This window comes from Leucoraja erinacea, chromosome 22, assembly GCF_028641065.1.
Source record: "Leucoraja erinacea ecotype New England chromosome 22, Leri_hhj_1, whole genome shotgun sequence".
NCBI classification, from domain to species: domain Eukaryota; kingdom Metazoa; phylum Chordata; class Chondrichthyes; order Rajiformes; family Rajidae; genus Leucoraja; species Leucoraja erinaceus.
The window spans coordinates 22,139,210-22,164,157 of NC_073398.1; the positions used below are offsets into that span (position 1 = coordinate 22,139,210).

The following is a 24,948-nucleotide window of genomic DNA, read 5'->3' on the forward strand; positions in this document are numbered from 1 at the left end:
TTGCTCAAGACATTGAGTTGAGATCATCTAGTGCAGTACAATGAGCTGATGGGCTTTTTCAGTCTGGTGTTAATGAGGAATTTCCAAAATAGTAAAACATAATTGTCCATCTGAAGTGTTTCAATATTTTAGCCTTTTATATTAAATCCACTTTGTGCTTTATATTCACTTAATAAGATGGTGCTGACTGTATATCTGGAGATTTTATTATGTGCAACAAACTAACATTAGGAGGTAGAATGGAATATCTCAACTGAATGTAGTTTAAAAGTGACTGAGTAGCAATTTATATTTTTTTATGACATACTAATGATGTTTTATTTTTTTCCACCCGGACATCAAATGGTATCTGAGTGGTTTTATAAGTCTGGCACAGCAATTATTGGAACAGCCTACATTTAGTGACCTGAAATTGGCAGAATAAAACATCAACTTCTCAAAAGGGAGGGAGAATGCAGAAGTTCAGATCCAGGTTATAAATGGCTTTTCTCTCAACAATTTCTCCGTTTGTTTCAAGCCAATTTTGTCAGTACTAGGTTATCCGAAGGAGAAAGGCTCAACCTTGGGGGAGAGGGATGGAGAAAGTGATTGCTCTTAACTGCAAGGTGTCATGACATTGGCAGAGCCTGAACAAGTCGGTGTGATCGGCCGATTTCAATCTTGTGCTGAAGAAGATGCAATAGATGCAGGAAGTTGAAAATATTAAGGCAAAGGGGCACATTCGCATGCATATTTTCTTTGATTTACAAATGCAATTTGAAGTTCTTGAAAGCGAAGGTAGAATTTAAAGGTTCATACACTTTGCTAAGCTAAAAGATGATTGCTCTTTCTGTAACCAGAACTATCTTTACACCAACTCGTCCTGTACACTGCGAGGATTTGGGCACTCCCATTACAGATTCAAATTCTCAAGGGTGGCGCAGTCGTAGAGTTGCTGCCTTACAGCACCAGAGACCCGGGTTTGATCCTGACTGCAGGTGCTGTCTGTACGGAGTTTGTACATTCTCCCCGTGACCTGCATGAGTTTTCTCTGGGTGCTCCAGTTTCCTTCCACACTCCAAAGTCATAGAGGTTTGTAGGCTAAATGGCTTGGTTAAATTGTAAATTGTCCCTCGTGCTTGTAGGATAGTGTTAGTGAGCGGGTATCGCTTCTCGGCATGGACTCGGTGAGCCCAAGGCTACTAAATATCTGTAACTAACCTAAATGCAAGATTGGGAGTAGGTTGGAGAGAGATGGGGAAATGGGGTTGGGGCACTCATTGAAAACAAGAAGGCAGAAGTCAGAGCCAAATTTCTGGTGTCCACTCATCATTGGATCAAGTAAGACTCAGAACCAGGGTTGTTACCATAAAGATTACTCCATTGTGCGAGGAAGTCGCTTAAATGCAGGAATAATACTTTCTTTAATCAATTATATTTGGTAGCTATAATTTACATGAGTGAATTTTGAAGGATTATAAAATATTCCTGTCTTCTGTATTAGACAAAATATGACAAACGTCTCTCAAAGTATCCTTGAAATGGCCCTTGGAGAAGGAAATCTGCCTTCCTGCTCACTGGCTTACATCTGCCTGCAGACCTATCACTGTGAGCTATTGCTCACTGCCTCCTCAGTTCCTGGGCAATGAGGCAAAGGTAATTAAAACCCGCATGGACAGTGATATCTGCATCCTCAGAGCAAACACAGCTGAGCATTCAGAGGTGCACCTATGTCTCGTGGAGAGTTGCTGCCTTTTGGCTCGAATCACTTTACACTGGAGGAGTTAAGCTCCTGAAGGGAGACCTGGGTCGGTGTAAACCTGTAAATGGCAAGAACCAGTTGTTGAGTCAAGTGGGAGGAATTTGAGCTGGCAAGTCTAAACATGTAAAAGAAAACAGCATGATAAAAGGCACAAGTCATCTGTTAATGAATCATTGGTCGGTATTGTCCTGGACTTGTCCGATTTCATCGAAGTTTACAGATTGCTGAATGAGGTAGGCACTGCCTCCGCCAGGCATCCCCTGGGATGGGGCTGGCTAAGATGAGGAGAGGCAGGCTTCAAATTCCACCTCCATATTGCTTGTTGTTTACAGCTACAGACACCAACTGGACACCAATGACGGTTAACAAGTCTAATGTGAGTCCTGCTGTGAGAATATTGGTGTTTTCCAAGCTGGAATCTGGAAATGTACAGAATAGCCAAATCATTCAATGGGGGTGTTACAAAATTGCAGCTTCACATTCTCGATGACACCTCTCCTTAACTTCACGCACTGAACACGTACATGAGCAAAAAAGACCATCCACTGGCAATATTGAAAGAGACCATCCACTCCGTGTGGATTAATTGTTTATTGATTTGTGACGAGTGGTGCTGCAATTCCATCCATGTTCTTTATGGTTGCTGAATTCTATAATAGATTGCATGAATGGCAATGAAGACTTTGGCCCTGACCTCAAGCTTCCAGTAAGCCAGTGTATCCCTAACATGGGACAATACTTGGCATTCCCTCTGGAGAGGAATGTTACTGGGGAATGAGCAGGTGCCAGATCATTGGAAGAACAGGGGTAGGAAGGGCTGTCAGCAGGAGTTCATTTTCACTCTGTTGTCTGAGCTGCATTTCAGTGAGGAACAGCGTGAGATATCCCTTGCTTCAGCGTGGCAATGCCACCTCCAGGGGCCACAACTCTTGACTTAACATCATAAACCAAGCTGCCAGTGGGTACCAAGGCTTCTGTGGGCATCTGGCCCTGTTCCAGGTGAAGCTGGAGATACTTGCAGTTTACTACACCGGTTGCATAAGGGTTGAAATCTTGTTCGTGAAACCCAGTTCCAAAATACTTACAAAAGAACAGTAGGGATATGGGTGCACAGCTTTGTTAACTTGTAAACCTCCCCATGGTATATGATCTTTGACCACACAGAGCCTAACTTAATTCTAGTGCATTTTCTGTGTCAAATGGATGCAGCGGAACTTTGCAGTCTGAGCCGTCTGCTTATTTTGGGGTGGGTTGTTTGGGGGGAGGGAGTGAGCTTCTGTTATTGAAGGTTAATAACATGGACCTGTAAAGCCAGCAGGAAAAGTCTCTTATCATAGCGAATTGCACGGAATAAACTCAACCTGAAGTGGTGACGGATAACAGATAACAGTATTTTCTAAATATCTTGAGACATGGGGACAAGGGGAAAGATATGTGAAGCAGCCATAAGCAGAGCCAGTACATCCAAAGGGCTGGACGGCCTCAAATTTTTAACTATGATGAACATTTAATAAAGTTACACTATTAAATACAATTACTATACAATTTACTAATTTCAGTGAAGTACAATTAAACTATACTATTATACAGCTGATGATCTGTAAACTACAACATTCACGAGTGCCAGTGAACGCAGAGAAGAGGGGACATGATCTGGTGTGATTGTCACTGTTAAAATTGCTTGCAGATAGAATCAGTGATGTGTACAATAGTATCATTGAACGATATGCCACGAGCAAAGGTGCAGTAAGCAGACACGTCACCAACAGAACTTTCAGACAGTTGGATACATTTTCACATCAAATCAACTTCAAACTTCCCACTGCAGCACAGAACTGAAATGGTTTTCAGTCTAGTTGGGGTTGCGAAGGGAAAGGGAGAGATTGAAGTGTCCTCCCCCTGAACTTTTATCTTGCGACTATTCTGTAAAATTACCCTAAATGCACATATTGCATAAATATCAAACTCTCCTGGTTTTTCAGCTAGAACTGTTTCAAATGGACTTTAGAGCTGTCCTTATTAAACATTGGACATTAGTATTGGGTCAACGGGATGCATGATTTTTTTTAAACCAGTACCCTCTGCCCCCTCTTAGTTTCTGAGCTCTTAGTAATTTTCTGATGGAGCATTTATACCCCCATCAAATGGTGGCCCCAGTATTACTTCAAATTCCACGACTAAATAGATTTGCATTACATTAATATGTCTCTTTATTTTTCTGAGGGCCTTTGTCATTGTACTGCACATGTTTGATTTCTGTGCAAACATTAAATTAGAAGAAGGGATCAAGGGTCATACAAACTACACAATGTTTTAACTCAGTTTCTCCATTAATCAATTAAATCTCCCATTACAGCTTAAGAGGGCAAACTTATCAGCAATTGTGGGTCGACGCGAAACATGTGCCTTTAATGAAGGAGTACTTGCACAGCCTCCATAAGAGTTGGCACATGTCTGAAGGGGGAAAAATGAATGAGCTTATCTGATATGCAAGTGCTTAATGTGTGCAGTGCATATCCCCACTGCCAATTGACAAGATAAGAAGCATGCTGCAATATTCGACAGCTTCTCTGGTACTGAACAATTCGAGTGAACGCAATGGCATTATGGCCCTCAGCCACAGATCACAATCAACTGACCTATTCCATTACACTGTTAAGAAATAAACTGTATAACTTCAGACAATCAAGCAGTTTGTGGATTCAGAAATAAAATACAAACAAGGCAGACCGGGCATCATCCATGAAAAGAGAAAGAGAGTTAATGTTACAAATCTCTGGCCTTTCATCGGGGTCACTGAACCCACCAGACAGACGTGCCTGACCTGTTAAGTACTTGCAACATTTTCCGTTTTTATTTCAGATTCCTAGCACCCGCAGTATTTTTGGTGGTTTGCAGATTCAGCTTTGTATAACTCCCCTGTGCTCTAACACTTATTTGAAACGTTAAACGTTGAACGCTTTTGCACATATTTCATTATTGGCAATGTATATCAAACTGAACATAAGAACATAATCAGAATTAGAAGCAGGAGTAAAATGTTTGGCAGTTCGTGCCTATTTCACCATTCAATAAGATCATGGCTGATCTTTCACCTCAGCACCACATTCCTGCACTAACCCCAGATCCTTTGATTTGTTTTAGATGGAATGCTAGTTCTGGGGCTTGAGATGCAGAACTTGCCAGTTCTTTGATATGTTATATTAATGTTTTGACATTTCTATCTCATGAAGGAGTTGGTTGTTTTGAAGCCATCAATGTGCATCTAGGGTACCCTGAGATGATATTTATAAATATATGTTTCAGTTAAATGGCCTTTTCCTGTGTTTCTGAGAATAGAGTGGATTGTCACAGAAAGGTGAAGGCAATTTAAAAATAATTACCCTTGAGCAAGACCATGTAGAGACTTAAACTTTTATGGATTTCCTGCTTGCAACCTAAATCAAACAAAGTACAGAACTGGACACGATTCTTAAAGTTTCACCCTTTGAAACATAGAAACATAGAAAATAGGTACAGGAGGAGGCCATTTGCCTCTTCGAGCTAGCAAGTGATCATGGCTGATCATCCCCAATCAGTAACCCGTGCCTGCCTTCTCCCATATCCTTTGATTCCACCAGGCCCCAAGAGCTAGTGTTTTCTTATGGTTGGAGGATAATAGTCTCATTCATACATGTATCATTTGACAGTTCCCTGGGCTGAAGTTAAAATACTCCACAAAGTAGCCCCAATTTAAAACTAAGTCAATTATTAAGCCAAGATACAGTAAAACCAGCTGTTTTATATGCACTTATTTCTACACTACTATGTGAAAATGACTGGGGCCACAGGCTACAACAGAATAGGGTCTGCAATGCTTCAGTGGGAACAGAGAATCAAAGCATTTTGCAGGATAGGGTCTGTGTTTTTATCCCAAAGTAAAACATGAAGATTATGGATGGACACAAAAAGCTGGAGTAACTCAGCAGGTCAAACAGCATCTCTGGAGAAAAGGAATAGGTGACGTTTTGGGTTGAGACTTTATTCAGACTGAGAGTCAGGGGAAAGCGAAACGAGAAATATAGAAAGTGATGTAGAGAGATATAGAACCAATGAATGAAAGATATGCAAAAAAGTAACAATGATAAAGGAAACAGGCCATTGTGGCCTAGATGAGAACGAGAACAGACAATGAAGCTCAACAAGGCGACTTTGAAGCTGGTATGACTTGGGCGGGGAAGGGATGGAGAGAGAGGGAATGCAGGGTGACTTAAAGTTAGAGAAATCAATATTTATGCCGTTGCCCAAGCAAAATATGAGATGCTGTTCCTCCAATTTGCATTTGGCCTCACTCTTACAATGGAGGAGGCCTAGGACAGAAAGATCAGTGTGGGAATGGGAAGGGTAATTAAAGTGTTTGGCAACTGGGAGTTCTGGTAGGTCCAGGCGAAGACTGTGAAACTTGTAGGGGAAAGTTAATGATGATTGCCTGGGGGCAGTCCAAGGTACAGTCAAGGAGGTGCTGAATGTCCTAAGGTGTATGAAGGTAGCTACATCTCCCAGGCTTGACCAGTTATATCTAATGACCCTGTGGGAAGCTAGAGAAGTATTTTCAGGAGTCCTGGCTGAGATATGAATGCCCATCATGGTGGGGACACATGAAAGAGAGTGGGAGGAAACAAAACAAAATCTGCAAATAATAAAAATCCAAGAGCCAAGAGGAACGAAGCTGAAATAAATTATTACAGGTGAAGAAATATGGATGAAGAACAATTGAACCTAAAAATAGATCCATAGTTCTCAATGCCCAATTTCTGAAGTGGCTCCAAATATAACAGATGCATTGTTTCGACTTACAGATTTGCCCAAATTTTAATAATATTACTCAAGACGGGATTGAGAGCGAAAGCAAGGATCCATTGGCTGGTTAGCCTGACATCAATAGTGGGGATCCCATTGAAAGTATTTTTTTTGATAATAGGACTTGAAGAAAATCATAATGCAATTGGGAATGATTATTGTAGATTTATGAAAGGGCCAATTGGCTTTCACATACTCAGTAGAAACTGTAGACAATGGAAGAACTGGATGCACTATAGATTTTTAAGAGGCATTTCATAGAGTGGTTTTCAAAGGATAATTTAATAAAATTCAGGTTAATGGGATTGGATGCCCGCCGTGGCTGGTATGAGGAATGGAGAATGAGTAAAAACGGATAATATTTGGTTTGGCAGCTTGTGTCCACTGAAGAGTCACAAAGGTCAGTGCTTGAGTTTCTGGTGCTTGTATTCTTTATCCATGAAGGGACTGTGTATGCTGAATCAATCAGTCTGAAGAAGGATTTCGGCCCGAAATGTTGCCTATTTCCTTCGCTCCATAGATGCTGCTGCACCCGCTGAGTTTCTCCAGCACTTTTGTCTACCTTCCAAGATTTCTATGTTACAGACCCTCATTAACCATGAGGAAGAGGCAATGAAGTTATAAAGGGGAATTGTCAGCTTAACTGCTTGGGCATAAATCCAATGTGGAGAAATGTCGTTATTTTGGTAGGAAAGGGCAGAATATCTTTTATGAAATAGTGGAAGAAAGGACTGCTATGATTTTCAGAGATCATTGTTCATCTTTTCAATGGATCGCCGAACGTTAGGGTAGATCTAGCAATTAGAACATTTTATAAGCTGCTATTGTGTAAGGTTTGAAGCATATAAAGTTCTTCATGGAATTCATAGGATAGACGCAGGGTTACCTCTAGACAGAGGTCTCAAATAAGGAGCCAGGGTCTCAGAATAAGAAATTGCCTTTCAGCTCCGATGAGGAGAAATTTCTCCTATTAAGTAACATTTGGGAATTTCATCTCCTAGAGTACTGTGGGCATTCAGTATTGAGTGATATCAAAGGAATACATTTCAAAATACTAAAGAAATAGGAGAATATGGGAATAGTGGTTAAATGCATAATGTAATATTATTATATAGTGGAGCAGGCATGAGCAGCCTATAATTGTCATATTTAGTTAAAACTTTTTTCTTTTATAGTGAAGCCCTCTCTGTACATTATATGGTTAATAGTTTGATATCTACATAAATAATGTGCAAAGGAACTTCAAACAAACATATACACATGCTGCTTTTACAAGCATTTTATTGGGCACTTTACAGATCTCCAGTTGATCATTGTTGGTACCAGAATCATACAGATATCACCGACTTGGGAATATGTTTAATTTAGTTTAGTTCAGAGACACAGCGTGGAAACAAGCCCTTTGGCCCACCGAGTCCATGCTGACCAGCGATCCCCGCATATTAACACTACCTTAGGGACAATTTACAATTACATTTATACAAAGCCAATTAACCTACATACCTGTACGTCTTTGGAGTGTGTGTGGAAACCAGATCTCAGAGAAAACTCACACAGTCACAATCCAGACAGACAGCACCAAATTCCATACAGACAGTAGGGATCGAACCTGGGTCCCTGGTGCTGAAAGCGCAGTAAGGCAGCAACTCTACTGCTGCGTCACTGTGCCCCCCCCCCCCCCCCCCCCCCCCCCCCCCCCCCCCCCGTAAACAGGATTAGTTGCGTTGTGTACCATTATAACAATGTTCAGCTCTTGATTGTAGAAGTCATTCAAAGGGCCTTTAGTGTCAATGCCTTCACACAAGTTCTAACTTGTCAATGGAAAGGGATCTCGGTTGCAAGCACAAAAGCAAAGGTTAACATAGTTCAGAAGATTAAGAAGTCAGTGTATTGTTAAAGAACTTCCTCCTCCACAGTCTGCACAATGTTACATCCAGTGACTGCCCAGCTTTACACAAGGGATTCATTCTCCCTGAGAACACAGCGGTACACTCAGCTACGGGAAGGCACATGTGATACAGAGGAAATTACAGGAAATTAGCAAGTACAATGATTTTTAAAAACACATCCATTAATTATTTTTTCAGACTGTATGAAAACAAGATGCAATATCATATCATTCTTTGACATATTTTAAAATGTGAATTCATTAAAATTTGGGAAGAATATGTCAAGTAGTAAAATTAGAACTAGAAAATTATCCAGTAGAACTGATACACAGTAGATTTAACATCTTTATAGGGTAAAGTACGTCATGGGCATGGTGAAAATAGTACAAAATATTATCTGAAAAATCTGCTTATGTGAGTTTGAGTAATGCAAAGACACATGAAAAAAACATTCATAATTTTCAGAAATCAACCAAACCAAGTGTGTCAAGAGTGTTTAATTGTCACATGTACCAGCAAGAGAACCTGGAGGTGATGGTTCACGAGTTCCTGCGCTTTCTCCCTGATGGCAGTAGCAAAATGAGAGCATGACTCGGGTTGTGTGGGTCTATCTTCTTCTTCTTGCGTATGGCGTGCACAGCCTAAAGTTGTAGGCCAACTTGTTCTATTTGATCTTGTGCACGCCAGGTTGATTGCATTCGTTGAAACAGGGCAGACCACGTGAAGGTTGCAATCACCCACCCCTGTGGGTCTATGATGATATTAGCACTCCTCTGAGGCAGCACCCCCTGTAAATCCCTTGGAGGTGGATCGGTCAACACCCATGATGGAACAGGCAATGTCTCTCACTTTTTGCAGCCTCCTTCATTCCTGGGCTTTCAATTTACTGAACCAGACCAGTCAACATGTTCTCTACTGTACACCTGCATAAATTTAATAAATTATCCGGTGACACACTCAAGAATCTCCTCAATCTTCTCAGCAAGTAGAGCATTGATGGACTTTATTCATGATTGTACCAATATATTCAGCAAGTATAGATCATCAGAGATATGCACACCCAGGAACTTGAAGCTGTTGACTCACTCTTGATGAAGTCAACAATCAGCTCCTTGGCCTTGCTAACATTGAGAGAATGATTGTTGTTCTGGCACCATTCAATCAGATTATCAATCTCCTTTTGTACTTCCGCACACTGACCAACATGTCCTATCTACACTAGTCCCACCTACCTGCATTTAATAGCCCATATTCCTCTAAACATATCCTATCCATGGACCTGCCTAACTGTTGGTGGTAGGAATTGACCAGCATCAAGATCTCTCTTAACGTTGGTCTTTGTGCATGTCATTTCAAGTAACGCAAGATAGATTGTTTATTTTTCTCCTTACTGATATTTGTTTCCTGTATGGCCCTTCACTGCCTTTTTCGAAGCTTCATGCAGCCTGGCATTGGAATACAGGATGTTAATGTTTCTAATGGAAAATGCATCTGGTGGTTTCTTCCTGGCAAGCAGCACAGTTAGTTTATTTGTTGATATGAGGAGTACTAATGTAGATCGTAACTCAGGTGACGAATAAATGTGCCTATTGACTGAGTCTGTATCCCAGATGTAGAAATTCAGTACAAGCTGAGAGGGAACAATATATACGATGGATTGCAGCATTGTTTATCTTTCTACCCCTCGAGTGAGATGGGGAACCGGATCAGGTAGGTTTTTAAAATGCAAAAGGGCAATGAGAAAGAATATGGATTTGTTCTGGTAAATTTTTCCTCCTTCCACCAAGCCACTGGTTTCCTCCTTCCACAAATGGGCCATCAACGTAATTATTATCAAATAGTTGACATGTCTGCCCATGCCTTGACAGGATCGTGAAATGGTTCATTATTTTTCTGTGGATTATAATGCAGGAATGTAATGTTTTCCTTTAACTCTGTTGAAACATAACTACCGTATATATTTACATATGATTCAATACATGAAAATATTTATTAGTTTTTTGTGTTGTAACTATTTCACACCTAAAATGTCAGATGGAGGAGATATGACTTTGTTCCTTGCTAACTGGAATTGCAACGCACTTGACCGGAAAAATACATGGAACTAATTTTTTTAAACTTTTGTGTTCAATTAAAATTGTTTGTCCTCCAATTCAGTACCCTCAGTTTTCCCTTACTTCATTCCTTTTCTTCAAGTAGTTGGACTATTTATCAGTAAGCAAACCTCATGGGCCAGACCTTATCAGTCCCCTTTAGAAGCCATATATCCGTGTTCTTCTGACAGCTGAATGTCAGCTGTGGCTTAACCAGTAATGCACTGACCCCCTACTTCAGAAGGTTATGGGTACGGCCAACTGTAAGGACGTAGCACATACTGACACTTCTGTTTAGTACTGAAACAGTACTGAGATATCAGAGGTGCCATTTGCACGGTGAGTTATTAAACCACATCTGCTCTCCAGGGTGAACATAAAATATCCCCATAACACACCTTAGAAATATTGTTGAAGAGTAATTCCTGCTGCCCAGGTCAATATATATCCTGCAACCTTACTGTGATGAAAACAGATTACACAGTCATTATCTCAGTGGTATTTGAGTCAGTATATTGTGTGCATATTAGTGTAATCATGTCATATTCTTGCCAGCTGTTATCAGGTAACTGAACCATCCTCTCACCAGCTAGAGTCTGGTCCAGACCTACCTCATTGGAAACCTTTGAGCTATCTTTGATTGGACTTTATCTTGCAATAAATGTAGTACCTTTTATCATTTATCTGCTCACTGTGCATCACATTTATTACTTTGCTACACTTTGAAGCACACAGAGTGAGCTTTGGAATATACAGAGGTTATGAGCAATGTTACGTAACCCACCTTGCTGGTTGAGGGGTTAGATTTGTTTAATTTATTGTCATGTGTACCGAGTGAAAAGCTTTTGTTGGAGGTTATCCGATCAAAGAAAGGGCTATACATGATTACAATCAGCCATTCACAGTACTCAGATAAAGGATAAATGGTGCAATGTTTAGTGCCAGGTAAAGTCCGATAAAAAATAGTTCAAAGGTCTCCAATGAGGTAGACGCGAGATCTGGACCACACTCTAGTTGGTGAGAGGACGGTTCAATTGCCTGATAACAGCTGGGAAGAAACTGTCTGAATCTGGAGGTATGCATTTTCAAACTTCTATATCTCAAACCTGATGGGAGAGGGATGAAGAGGGAGTGACTGGAGTGAGACTGGTCCTTGATTATGCTGCTGGCATTGCCGAGGCAGCGTGAAGTGTGGATGGAGTCAATGGAAGGGATGTTGGTTTGCATCATGGTCTGGGCTGTGTCTACATCTCTGTGATTTCTTGTGGTCTTGGGTGGAACTGTTCCCAAACCATGCTGTGATGCATCCTGATAAAATGCTTTCTGCAGACCACTTGTAGAAGTTGGTGAGGGTTATTGGGGACGTGCTGAACTTCTTAAGCCTTCTCAGGAAGTAGAGGCATTGTTGTGCTTACTTGGCCATAGCTTTGATGTTTCTGGTTCAAGACATATTGCTTGTGATATTTATTCACAAGAACTTGAAGATTTCAACCATTTCTACTTCGCCATCAATGTACTGCTTCACTTCCAGAAGTTGGACCGCAATCTTCTTTGTCTTACTAACATTGAGGGAGAGATTGGTGTCTTGGCACCAGGTTACGAGGTTCTCAATCTCCTTCCTGTACACCGTCTCGGTGGTGCCATCTGCGAATTTATGAATTGAGTTGGATTGGTATTTTGCTGCACAGTCATGAGTGTTTAAGTATCGTAGGGGATTGAGACAAATCCTTGCAGGGCAACAGTGTTGAGGATTATTGTAGAGGTTGATTGTTGTCTGTTGGTCAGGAAGTCGAGGATCTATTTGTAGAGGGGAGTGCTGACTCCACGATCCACAAGGAAACTTGTCGCGTGTAAATTGGTAGCTGTGATTCCCACATTATTGCAGTGACTAATCCTCACAAGCACTGGACTTTTCTGTGGTTGTGTTGTGGAAGGCACAACATAGTACGTCTGTCTTTTAATCAAATTCTGGTCTCTTGTTACACTGGAAAACCAAATTGGCTGCTCTTAGTTCTTCAGCACCAGTACAGGTAACAGCTGCCTTAGTGTTTTGGCCATGTTCAGACCCAGTGATGCCCACGGAACTGGACTTGTTGAATTGAGCTGCCAGCTACTGTGTGCACACACGTACAGGGCTACAGCAGGAGACCACATTATCCCCCATAACCTCGCCCCGAGCATTGTTAGAATAAACTGTGTCTGCAAGTGTGCTATTTGTTTCTAGAAGTATAAATGTATCCATCCTGGTGGTGGAATCTAATCCAGACGCCTTCCGCTGGCCCTTTCCACGCCTGCTATGATCAGGCTTAGTTTACATGCTACTGTGTAGCACAGAAGAGAAAGCTCTTCTAAAAGCAATCATTAACACCAAATATAAATTCCGTGCCTGATGCACATTTCCTCTGCAGCCCTACTGTGTTTTGGTTGAAACGGGCCCAGAATAAATCTTTCCTGCTGAGCACATGTTTTACTTGCACGGTCTTCACATAGTCTGGCAGACAATCTACTATCTTAAAAACACATTAATATTCTTGCCCATTGCATCATGCAAAGTTTTCAAGGAGTTCTGCACAAGCAAATCTGCATGGAGGTCTAAACAGTAGTTAACATCTTAGAACTGCTTTCTTTGAGAATGGGACCTGATCTATTTCGTGGAAAATGATTCACTGTGCAGTGATTTCTTCGAACAGGAACTGTTTGAAAAGAATTAATAATGTTAGTTTGAGAAACTCGACACGTAACATTCCCACGCCTAAAGTATTCATAACAGGACTCTGTTTCAGTGTTTCCACTAAAATCATCACATTCTATTTTCAAATACAAAAGATAACCATTGTTTTTAATCACCAGATAGTCCATTCCACTGCACAATATTTTGATTTTTGTAATAACAAGGAACTGCAGATGCTGGTTTATACAGAAGAGGGTTCCAACCCGAAACGTCGGCTTTCCATCCTCTCCAGGGATGCTACCCGACCTGCTAAGTTACTCCAGCACTCCTCCACCTTGCCGAACTTGTCCTTGCCTTAACAACTTCTCTTTTGACTCCTCTCACTTTCTTCAAGTAAAAGATGTAGATTTGCGCACTCGCATGGGCTCCAGCTATGCCTGCCTTTTTGCTGGTTATGTCATACGGAGCTTGTGCCAAATGTACCTTGGCACTATCTCCCAACTCTTTCTCTGCTACATTAGTAACTGCATCAGGGCTGCCTCCTGCACCCATGCAGAACTCATTGTTTTTATTAACATTTCTACCTGTCCCTAAAATTTACTTGTACTATTTCTGATACCTCTGTCCCGTTACCAAATCTCTCTGTCTTTATCACAGGAGACAGACGTCTGCTATAAACCCACTGACTTCCACAGTTATCAGGACTACACCTCCTCTCCCCTTGCCTTTTGCAAAAATGCCGTCCCCAACTCTTAATTTCAGGCTCTGCCGTATTTTCAACATGATCTCACTACCAGTCCCCACCTCCTTCGACTTTCTGCAGAGACTACTCCCTCCATAACTCCTTGGTTGAATCACCTCTTCCCAGACAAACCACCCCCTTCACTTTCAACATCTCCACTGACCTCCTTACCCCTCCTCCACACTGCTTCCTCTCCCAGTTTGACCTGGTCACCCCTATTGAAATCTCCAAATGCACCAGCTCTTCCAAACCCACTACCTGCTCCCTCGACCCTCTCCCCACTCCCCTGCTGAAGTCCTGCCTCCCCGTTCTCTGCCCCTACCTCACTAATCTCTTCAACTCCTTATTGTCCCAAGGAATTGTCCCCTCTGCTTTCAAAACTGCTGCTGTCACACCAATCTTAAAGAAACCTGGTCTTGATCACTCCTCTCTCATTAACTACCGCCCAATCTCAAACCTCCCCTTTCTTTCAAAAACCCTGGAGCGTATCGTTGCGTCGCAACTTCATTCCCACCTCCTTGCGTATAACCTTCTTGAACCCCTCCAATCTGGCTTTTGCCCCCTCCATAGCACAGAAACTGCTCTCCACAAAGTCCTCAACGACCTCCTCACCTCTGCTGACACTGGTTCCCCCAACATCCTCATCCTCCTCGACCTGAGCGCAGCATTCGATACAGTGAACCATAACATCCTGCTCACCAGACTCAAAGACCTCGGCATTGAAGGCTCTGCACTCAGCTGTCTCCGTTCCTACCTTTCCAACAGATCCCACTTCATCTCTCTCCACAACCACACCTCTGCTACAGCCACAGTCACTCAAGGCATTCCCCAAGGCTCCGTACTCGGCCCCCTCCTCTTCATCATCTACATCCTCCCCCTTGGTCAGATACTCCGCCACTTCAATCTGGACTTCCACTGTTATACGCTGATGACACCCAGATCTACCTTGGCACCAAATCCCCCCCCCCCCCCCCCCCCCCCCCCCCCACCTCCCCATATCAACACCTGTTTGTCAGCTATAAAAACCTGGATGTAACATAATTTCCTCAAACTCAACGGCGATGACAGAATTCCTCCTCATTGGCTCCAAAGCCACACTGAGCAAAATCAATAACCCCACTCTCACCATCGACGGCACCACTGTCTCCCCATCTCCCAAGGCCCGCAACCTTGGCATGATCTTTGATTCCACCTTCTCCCTTGAGCCTCACATCCGCCATGTCATTAAAACCTCCTTCTTTCATCTCCGCAACATCGCCAAACTCAGACCCTCTCTCACTCCTCCCGCTGCTGAAAGACTCATCCATGCCTTCATCTCCTCCCGACTGGACTATAGCAACTCACTTCTCCTTGGCATCAGCTCCACCTACATCAACCGACTCCGACTGGTCCAGAACGCAGCCGCCCGACTCATCACCCACACCAAATCCTGGCATCACATCACTCCAGTCCTCAAACAACTTCACTGGCTTCTCATCTCCCACTGGATCACCTACAAAATCCTGATCCTCACCTACAAAGCCCTCCACCATCTGCCCCCCCCCCCCCCCCCCCCCCCCCCCCCCCATATCTCACTGACCTCCTCTCCCCCTACCAACCCTCACGGTCCTTCAGATCCACATCAGCTGGTCTCCTCTCCAACCACAAGTCCAACCTCCGCAGTTTTGGGGACAGAGCCTTCTCCAGGACTCTGGAACTCCCTCCCCCAATTGATCCGCAATTCCGTGTCCCTCACCATCTTCCAGTCCCGCCTCAAGACCCATCTCTCCACCTCTGCCTATCCTTAGCCCCACGTGCCGTTCCTTTTCATCTGTGCATTAATTGCCTCGTACTGTGTTTTGTATTGAATTCTGTATTTACTTTGTGTACTAGTCATGTCTCTACTATTTATTTCATTCCCTTACATGTTTTTCCTCTACTTGCTAAATTTTTGTAAGGTGTCCTTGAGACTCTTGAAAGGCGCCCATAAATAAAATTTATTAGTATTATTATTATTATTCCCTGGAACCTTCCCCTGCAACTGCAGGTGATGTAACATCTGACCCTACACCTCCTACGTCACATCCAACCAAGGACCACATCAGCCCTTCCAGCAGAGACGGAGGTTCACATGCACCTCCTCTAACCTCATCTGCTGCCTTCGGTTCTCCTGATGTGGCTTCCTTTACATCAGTGAGACCAAGCGTAGGCAACTATTTTGTCAAACACAATTGCTCAGTCCGTCAAGCTCTGCTGGATTTCCCGGTTGCTAACCATTTTTACTCCCCTGCCCATTGAGTGAGCCCATGCACAAATTGAAGGAACAGCACCTTATATTCCACTTGGGAAGCTTACAACCCAATGGCTTCACATCTCACAACTCTTCTTTCCTTATTCCTTTTTGTCTTTTCATCTCTGGCCTTTATCCACCTATCTGCAAATCCAACCCCCCCCCCCCTCTCCCCTCGCCTATATCCACCTATCACTTGCCTGGCTTTGTCCCGCTCCCACCACTCCTCTAGCTTTCTACCTCCTTCGACAATCAGTTTGAAGAATGGATCTGATCTGAAATGTCACTTATCCATATTCTGCAGAGATATTGCCTGACCCGTTGAGTTACACTAGCAACTTGTGTCCATTTCAATTACCACCCTCTGCTTATCATGGCTAGCTATTTGGGAGTAGTATGAAATCAATCTCCTTGCTGTTGGTGTCTATGACCAAATAATGATGTTGAATCTTGCAGCCTTCGATAGATAGTTGGTAGAGCAGCTGCCTCACAACGCCAGAAACCTGGGTACGATCTTGACCATGGATGTTGTATGTGTGGAGGTGGCACTTTCTTGATGTGACTGCTTGTGTTTCCTCCCACATCCCAAAGATGTGCAGGTTTGTAGGTTAATTTGCCTCAGTAAAAAACTGCCCCAAGGGTACAGGGAGTGGAAACGATAATGGGATAATATGGAGCTAGTGTGAACAAATGATCAATACTCGACTTGGACTCAGTGGGCTGAAGAACCTGTTTCCATGTTGTATCTCTAAATTATCACTAAACTAAACTAAAACATCAGTTCACATCATGATACTGGCAGCCGTACGTCAAGTAATCGCATCCCAACACTGGTTTGTCCATCTCTTAACTACTTAAGCTCTTAAGGGCCTGACCACCTAATTTAATTATACACTTTATTATTTCAACTTATATAATCTTTATGTAATAAAACTGATAATTTAATATTGCAGACAAATTAAATTCAACAAAAAAAGTGTTGGTTTAAATAATCCATTTACCACTGGTTTTATAAACATATATTTTATGATTAGCACTTTATTTGACCTGTCTAAAATTAATCTAGTGCATAGTGCACAGAGGAAGACCCATTGTTGATAGTGGGTCTGAAGAAGGGGTTTGGCCCGAAACGTCACCTATTTCCTTCGCTCCATAGATGCTGCTGCACCCGCTGAGTTTCTCCAGCATTTTTGTGTACCTTGTTGATAAACTGTTGTGTACCTTTGCTGATTTAGAAAATAAGGAACAGCATGGCAGTCTCCCACTATTGCTATAGCCCAGTACCTCGAGTTTAACTGCAGTTTTCTTTGGGCTCAGTAGATCCACTTTTGAGGGGGCTCCTGATCGTATCTCCATGTGTGGTACTTTGAGTTTCCTTGTCACTGTGTATACTGTTATCAGGACGTGAAATAAATTTCCAAGTCTCCTTTACTCAGGGGAATGACACAGTGGAGCAAAATCCAACATTTATGCATATTGCAGACAGTGAAACTATTTATTGACACTCATGTGGATGGTCTGGTTTGACCTCTTACAATTACATGATTGTCAAGTTTATTATTATAGCATGAGATCTGGAAGTTAACACACCAGTAATTAAGTGGATTTATTGATACAGAAGCAATCATCGTCAATTAACTCTTCAACTCTTAATTTATACCTGCTCTACTTCTTGAATGTTGTGCGAGGCAATTATGTATAATTTGCTTGCTGTATTTTGCTCTGACAGGAAAAATGATACCTTTTTTTAATATGATTTCCACCATAATTCCCTAATCCCTGAGATTAGCAACTCGTAGTAAAATGGCAGACTAGGGAGAGCTGCTTGACAAATGAAGTAATAACTCAAGGGCTTTGCTCCGAGTTACGTATCCTATTTAGAACCTTGTGAGAACAGCAAAAAAGCGTGATTGTATTTAGGCTCAATGTCAACCCTTGTGTAATAAATCATATTCGGTTCAGTTCTGTGGAATTGAACCCAGCTCAACGCCTGATGAAACCAGCTCGTATTAACACTTAGATTGCACTGTCTCTGGAGTGAAAACTACCTGAAATCTGCGGCTCGGGTTCTATGGTCAAATTCCACTTTGCATCTGAGTCTTCAGCTCTGGTGTATGTAGCACCAAGCGAATTGCTTGAATTTGATCATTGGCCAGATTAAAAATAATTAGGAGCTGGTCATTTTCTTTTTGTTAATTTTTCATTCTAATCCATTTGGCATTGGAAAACTGGCAAAGAGAAAGGAATGGGCAGCAGGAGATTGAGTGACTGCAGCAATAAGACACAGGCTGACTGGGTGCATGAACAGAGATATTGAGAAAGATGAAAGGTAAGGATGGAGAATAATCGTCTAAAGGAATAAATGACTAAACATCTCTGACTCAAAAGGCCATAAGTGATAGGAGTGGAATTAGGCCATTCGGCCCATCGTATACTTTGCCATTCAATCATGGCTGATCTATCTCTCCCTCCTAACCCCATTCTCCTGCCTTCTCCACATAACCTCTGACTCCATGTCAATTATGAAAGCAGCAGCTTTGAGCTTGAAAACCCAAGGAACAGAAATAAAATGGGAACGGTGAAGGCAGTAAGGTTGGAAAAGAGGAAATGAAGTCAGTTTGTCAAAGCTTAACTTGATGCAAGGAACAGCTGCTGAGACTTCGTACCTTCCAGTTTCGAACTAAAATGTAGACTTTTCTTCAAAAGTATTAGATGTGGTTCAAAATCTACCATTATAGAAAGATAAATAAAGTTTACCTAATCCAAAGAAATAGTAAACTGGCTAGCGTCTGTATTTGTGGAGGATTTATTTATAAAGAACTTTGTACTAGGAAGATGAAATATTTTGTGATTAGTATGTCGGACAGAATAACAATACTGGACATTAGAGGTGTGCAAAGAGAAGGTAGATGTTCAAGGTAAGTGCAACAGGACTGGGGATATGAGTAGTAATGATCCAAATGACCATTTCTCAACATTGACGACTCTTCATTGTTTATTATTTTGGAATATCCTGCCCAGCTGTTGTCAAGTCGTCAATTTTATTTCTATAGCACATTTTATAACAACTCGCGTTGACCAAAGTGCTTTACATTAGTGCTGGTACTAACTTGCTACAAACAGTGGTACATAGATCAACAATACATACATACATACAGCACTCACTCAGAGGACCTCAAGAAAGGCTTGAGAGTAGAAAATGAAAAGAGTCTGCTAACCTACTAATCTACCATCTCACTCAGTGGCAGTAGATTGCCTACAGTTCCAGGAACAACTCTGAATAGAGATAAATTACTTTGTAGAAGTGTAGATGCTACATGAGATTGAGCTGGGAAATGTTGCCAGGGACTCTTCCAATGTGAAGAGGCTCTCAAACAGAAGCCGCTCACTCTCTTGTCTCACAGAAAGAAACCTTCACGCAAATTAATATCAAAAACATTTTGCACATCATTATGTCACCGCTGTAACTTAGTGCTGGGAAACAGGGGTTGCACTGTGTAATCTGTGAGAGCCGAACTGTTGGCTTTTTCACACTCCTGTAACAAAACAAACCTTATCCAAACACCAAGCAGCGGACCAGTGGCCTGCTAACCAGCTGTGAAGAAAAGACCAAATACACACTCAACAATCCCCTCCCCGACACATTGCTCATAACATTGACGGGTCTTTGAACAACTGAGCTGAACTTTATCAAAGCCCAATGTTGTCTGGTACATGCGGAGAGGAGGTAGTGTTTGTTTTAAAACCATCATTATATGCTTTGCAGGTACACTCAAGAAAGTCAGGCTACGTTTGCTTCACAGAACATACATAGAACAGTACTGCACAAGAACAGGCCCTTCGGCTTACAATCTCTATGCCAAACATGATGCCAAGATCTACCCGCACATAATCCACCCTTCCCTGCATGTCCAGCTGCCAAACCTCTTAAATGTCACTATTGTATCTACTTCTACCACCACCCGCAGCAGCTCATTCCAGGCACTTACCAGCCTCTGTGTAAAAAAAAAACTTGCCCCGCACATCTCCTTTAAACTTTGCCCCTCTCATCTTAAAGCTGTACCTTCTATTATTTCATGTTTTTCCATCCTGAGGTTCTGACTTTATATCCTATTTATGCCTCTATCATTTTATATACTTCTATCAGGCCTCCACACAACATCTCCAGAGAAAACAATCCAAGTCTGTCCAAACTCTCCCTGTATTTAATACTCCCTAATCCCGGCATCATTCTGGTAAACCTTCACTGTGCCCTTGCCAAAGTCTCTACATCCTTCCTGTGATGGGGCACCAAAGCAACATTGCAATACTCTAAATGCAGCCTAACTAACGTCCTGTAAAGCTGCATCATGAATTGAGTTGAGTCAGAGAGTAAAAGCGGTATTTGAAGTGGTGGGGGTAAAACACAATGGTATTGAACAGTGGTCCCGCTGTCATGAAAGCAGCAGAGTTGGCTGCGGTTCCAGTTCAATGTTGCCACAGAAGTGCAGCTGGTGGAGCTGCTGCCTCACTCCGCCAGAGTCCTGGGTTAGATCCTGATCCTGGGTGCCGTCTGTGTGGAGTTTGCATGTTCTCATTGTGACCGTGTGGGCTTCCACTGGGTGCTCCGACTTCCTCTCTCATCCCAAAGACGTTTAGGTTTGTAGGTTAATTGGCCTATGTCAGAATTGCCCCTAATATACAGTGAATGGATGAGAAAATGGAAGAACATAGAACTAGTGTGAATGGGTGATCGATGGGCAATGTGGACTTGGTGGGCCAAAAGGCCTGTTTCAATTCTGTATTTGCTTCAGTGTTCTGTGAACTTTGCTGACCTGTACAAGTTAAACTGTGGTCTCTAGTGGGGAGAACCCCTCACACATGTTCAACTCTCTGCAGAAATCGCATCCAAGGAAAGCAGTGCTCCACACCCAGTGAGTACCATGCCAGTGGAATCATAGGTGTGGAGAAATGTAGGAATCTGCTGACAAATGAAGCTGAAGATTAGTCCTTGTGAACTCAGAGTTGTTTACACTCTGAGGCGGCTTTGGCAAGTCGACCTTTACTGCTGACCTGAGGGAGTCGGGGTTCAATGTAGAGCCACGTTCGGCCAGACCACACACAAGCTTCTTTCCCTGAAGGACATTGATGAAACAGTGAGGATTTGTAACAATACAGCAGCTTACACGGTTATTATTTCACAACGTTAACTCACACATTAATGGAGTAGGAACTTGTCTGTGAGTAGTCATGTTTAACCTACTCATGTGAATGGCATGGCAGAGAGCGCTCTGCATTTGATCCAAACGCTCTGATAGCAAATGGAAATTACAAGTGCCTTTTGAAATTACGTGAAGTCTGAGCCACTTCTTCTTATCGAGTCCAAGCACAAGATTAGAAGTTGTTCAGCCAGAGCTGAACACACTTCTCTTCATCTGCACACAATGGTGTCTGTCTTGTCGCATCTTGTGCTTCTTGTGGGTGGTGGTGGAAAGATTTGTGGAAAAAGAGCCGCGACGGGAACACTCTTTCCTTGACCCCGTCTGAGCCACTGCAGGCCCAAGGCTCAGCTGGCCTGCAACCTGAAGGGTCACATAGTCAGCTCATCGCCGAATGTTCCAGCTCTAATGGAAGATTAGCTCTGAGGCGACTTTGGCAAGTCGACCCTTACTGCTGACCTGAGGGTGTCAGGGTTCAATGTAGAGCCAAATTTGGCCGCACCACATACAAGCTTCTTTCCCTGAAGGCCATTGATGAAACAGTGAGCTTTTGTAGCAATACAGCAGCTTTCACGGTTATTGTTTCACAAAGGTAACTCACACATTAGAAGAGAAATAACTTGTCTGTGAGCAGTTTTGGAAACATGTTCAGTTAGGATTTAGTAATGGCAAATCATGTCCAACTAACGATAGATCTTTCTAGTTGAAGTAACAGAGAAGATCAATGATGGGATATGGTTGATGTAGTGTACCTGGTGATGTTACATAACACCAATGGCATATACTGTGAATGAGTTACTGAGCACAAATGGCTTCTTCACATCAGGTGAGGTGCTGCAAACGAATCAAATGATTGGCTGGTTGAATGCCCAGGCACCTGGGACATTGAGTGATGAGCTGACTATGAGACCCTTCAGGGTGCAGGCCGGCTGAGCTCCGGGGGATCAAGCCTTGTGTCTGCAGTGGTTCGAACTTCACTCCAAAGTCACTTGTAATTTCCATGTGATATCAGAGAGTTCAGACCAAATGCAGAGAGCTCTCTGCCGTGCATTAACATGGATTGGTGACATTGAGATATATATATATATCTATCTATATCCATCACAGGGGACAGACTAATGATTGACATGAACTACAAACCTACCGACACACAGTTATCTGGAGTATAAGCTAATTCAAGGGCAGGGTGGAAGTTAGTAGTAAATTTAATAAAAGCAACAAGTTCTGCTCAAGTTCTGCTTGGGTGCATGAGGCAGCCCCGATACAGTCGTCGATGTAGTGGAGAAAGAGTTGGGGGATGGTGCCGGTGTACATTTGGAACAAAGACTGATCAATGTAACCAACAAAAAGACACCAATAGCTGGGACCAAGTGCCCATGGTTACACTTTAAAGTGAACAAGGTATGAGGAGTCAAAAGAGAAGTTATTGAAGGTGAGGACTTGTTCCACGAGGTGGAGGAGAGTGTTCAAAGAGGCAAATTGACTGGGTTTTTGTTCAAGAACTGAAGGGCCAGAGAACTTCCTGGTTGAGGGTGGAATAGTAAGAGGGACTGAATGTCCATGGTAAAGATGGGGCAATGGGGGCCTAGAAATGGAAAGTCATTGAAGAGTTGAAGAGTGTGTGAGGTGTCTTGGATGTAGGTCAGAAGGGACCCTGGCTAAGGTGGGGATAGAATGGAATTAAAGTATTGGGAGATAAATTGAAAGATGCAGATTTCACCAATGTGTTGTTATATTTACAGATTAATAAGAACAGAGGTAAATTTTGTCTGTCACAAACAAAGCAGTAAATACAATCTAACCAAAGTTCCATTGGAAATGAATGTTGTCGGGGGAGTACCGTGAATGCCTATTTCTATGTCACACGTTAACTGAAAGCTTCCAACCAGGATTTATCAGCCACAAGCCTCACATCTCGCTCGGTTATCAGCTCCTTTAAAATTGATGGAGCTGAACATCAACAGGACATGCAAAAGCCAGCAGCTGCTTCCTATTTGTTTAGCAACCTTGCCCAGGCTGAACTTCATCGCAGCATCTTCAGTTTTGAGGAATAACATTAAAGTATTTAACAGGACAAATAGGCCCCATGCTTTGCCTGTTATGCCTCAATTTCTTTAGTAACACGAGTACTCAACAGCCTGTCATACGGTCTGGCTGATCAAAGGGAATCTTTCCACCGAGCTTACGTTGTTGCTGTGATGTGGTGATGGAGGGAAGTTTCCTTTTGCTGCTCCCAGTGCTCTGCTCAGAAACCCATGTGTTATTTCAGAGAGTAACTCACATAGTCATGGTGAAGCCTCCGATAACCCTGCCACTGCTGCTGTTTTGCAGTTGTGACCCTCTGGGCACACATTGTGTACAGTTCATTAAATTGGCAGAGGAGGGACCATTGGTGTTGCGTGTGGGAATGTAATGTTAGCCCTGGATTTTAACATGACCGCACTTGAGTGAACGATGGTATAAGAGCTTTCAGAAAATGAAGAAAGTATGGATTAGGATAGCACTAAAGGGTAAATGTTGAAGTCTGACGAATTTCTAAATTGAGAACTTTGGCTTTTCCTTTAATTCAGACCAAGCACCTCTATGTCCCTGTGAATATATGGGAGACACATCTCAGACTCCCATTTTGAACTTACTAATTTCCTACTTTTCCATAATTGACGGCTGTTCAGGATTGATTTTCCTTAATTAATTGGAGCTGTTATTAGCAAGGATTAGATGTGATTTAAATATCAAAGAATTAAAGAAAACAATCTTAGAAATGTAATTTATTTGCTTTACCTGTTATCTTGTAATCTTTCATGATCGAATTTAAAGGTACCCTTGTGCCTAGAGAGCGAGGCAGTAAAATGGCGTGAGGGTGCCAGGTGGTGATAGCAGCAGATGGTTATCCTTCTGGGTGGCAGCTGTGAAAAGCCTAGTACTCATTGTGTCATCTTCATTGCAGCTGCTATGCCGACAGCTGAATATTGACTTTAGCTGGTGGCAGGACCCTAAGAGAGAGCTGCTGCTTACACTCTGGCCTGAAAGCTTCTGGCATCGTATTGCCGGAGGGTGAAGCAAATGCACATTTGTGTGCAAAGATCTATGTGAGAATCCAACATTTCATAGAAACATAGAAAATAGGTGTAGGAGTAGGCCATTCGGCCTTTCAAGCTAGATCATTCAATATGATCATGGCTGATCATCCAAAATCATTACCCCGTTCCTGCTTCTCCCCATAACCCTTCATTCCATTAGGTCTAAGAGCTATATCAAACTCTCTTCAAAAACATCCAGTGAATTGGCCTCCACTGCCTTCCGTGGCAGAGAATTCCACAGATTCACAACTCTCTGGGTGAAAAAGTTCTTCACGCAATCTCCAGTGTATTTGATCCACCATTAGCAGTCTTTAATGGCTTTAGTGTCCAACTGTTAATATGCAAAAATAGTGTGTTATTGAAATACTTCACAATGGGCTGTCCTGTTTCTTCAATGGTCTTGTGCTGAGCTTTGCAGTTTCGAAA

At 42.5% G+C, this 24,948-nt stretch overlaps 1 protein-coding gene across 4 annotated transcripts in view; it reads left to right on the forward strand.

The window, feature by feature from the left end:
- sema3c (sema domain, immunoglobulin domain (Ig), short basic domain, secreted, (semaphorin) 3C) overlaps positions 1–24,948 on the forward strand; it is a 217,888-nt gene that overhangs the window by 129,940 nt on the left and 63,000 nt on the right. The gene's annotated exons all lie outside the window — the stretch shown is intronic.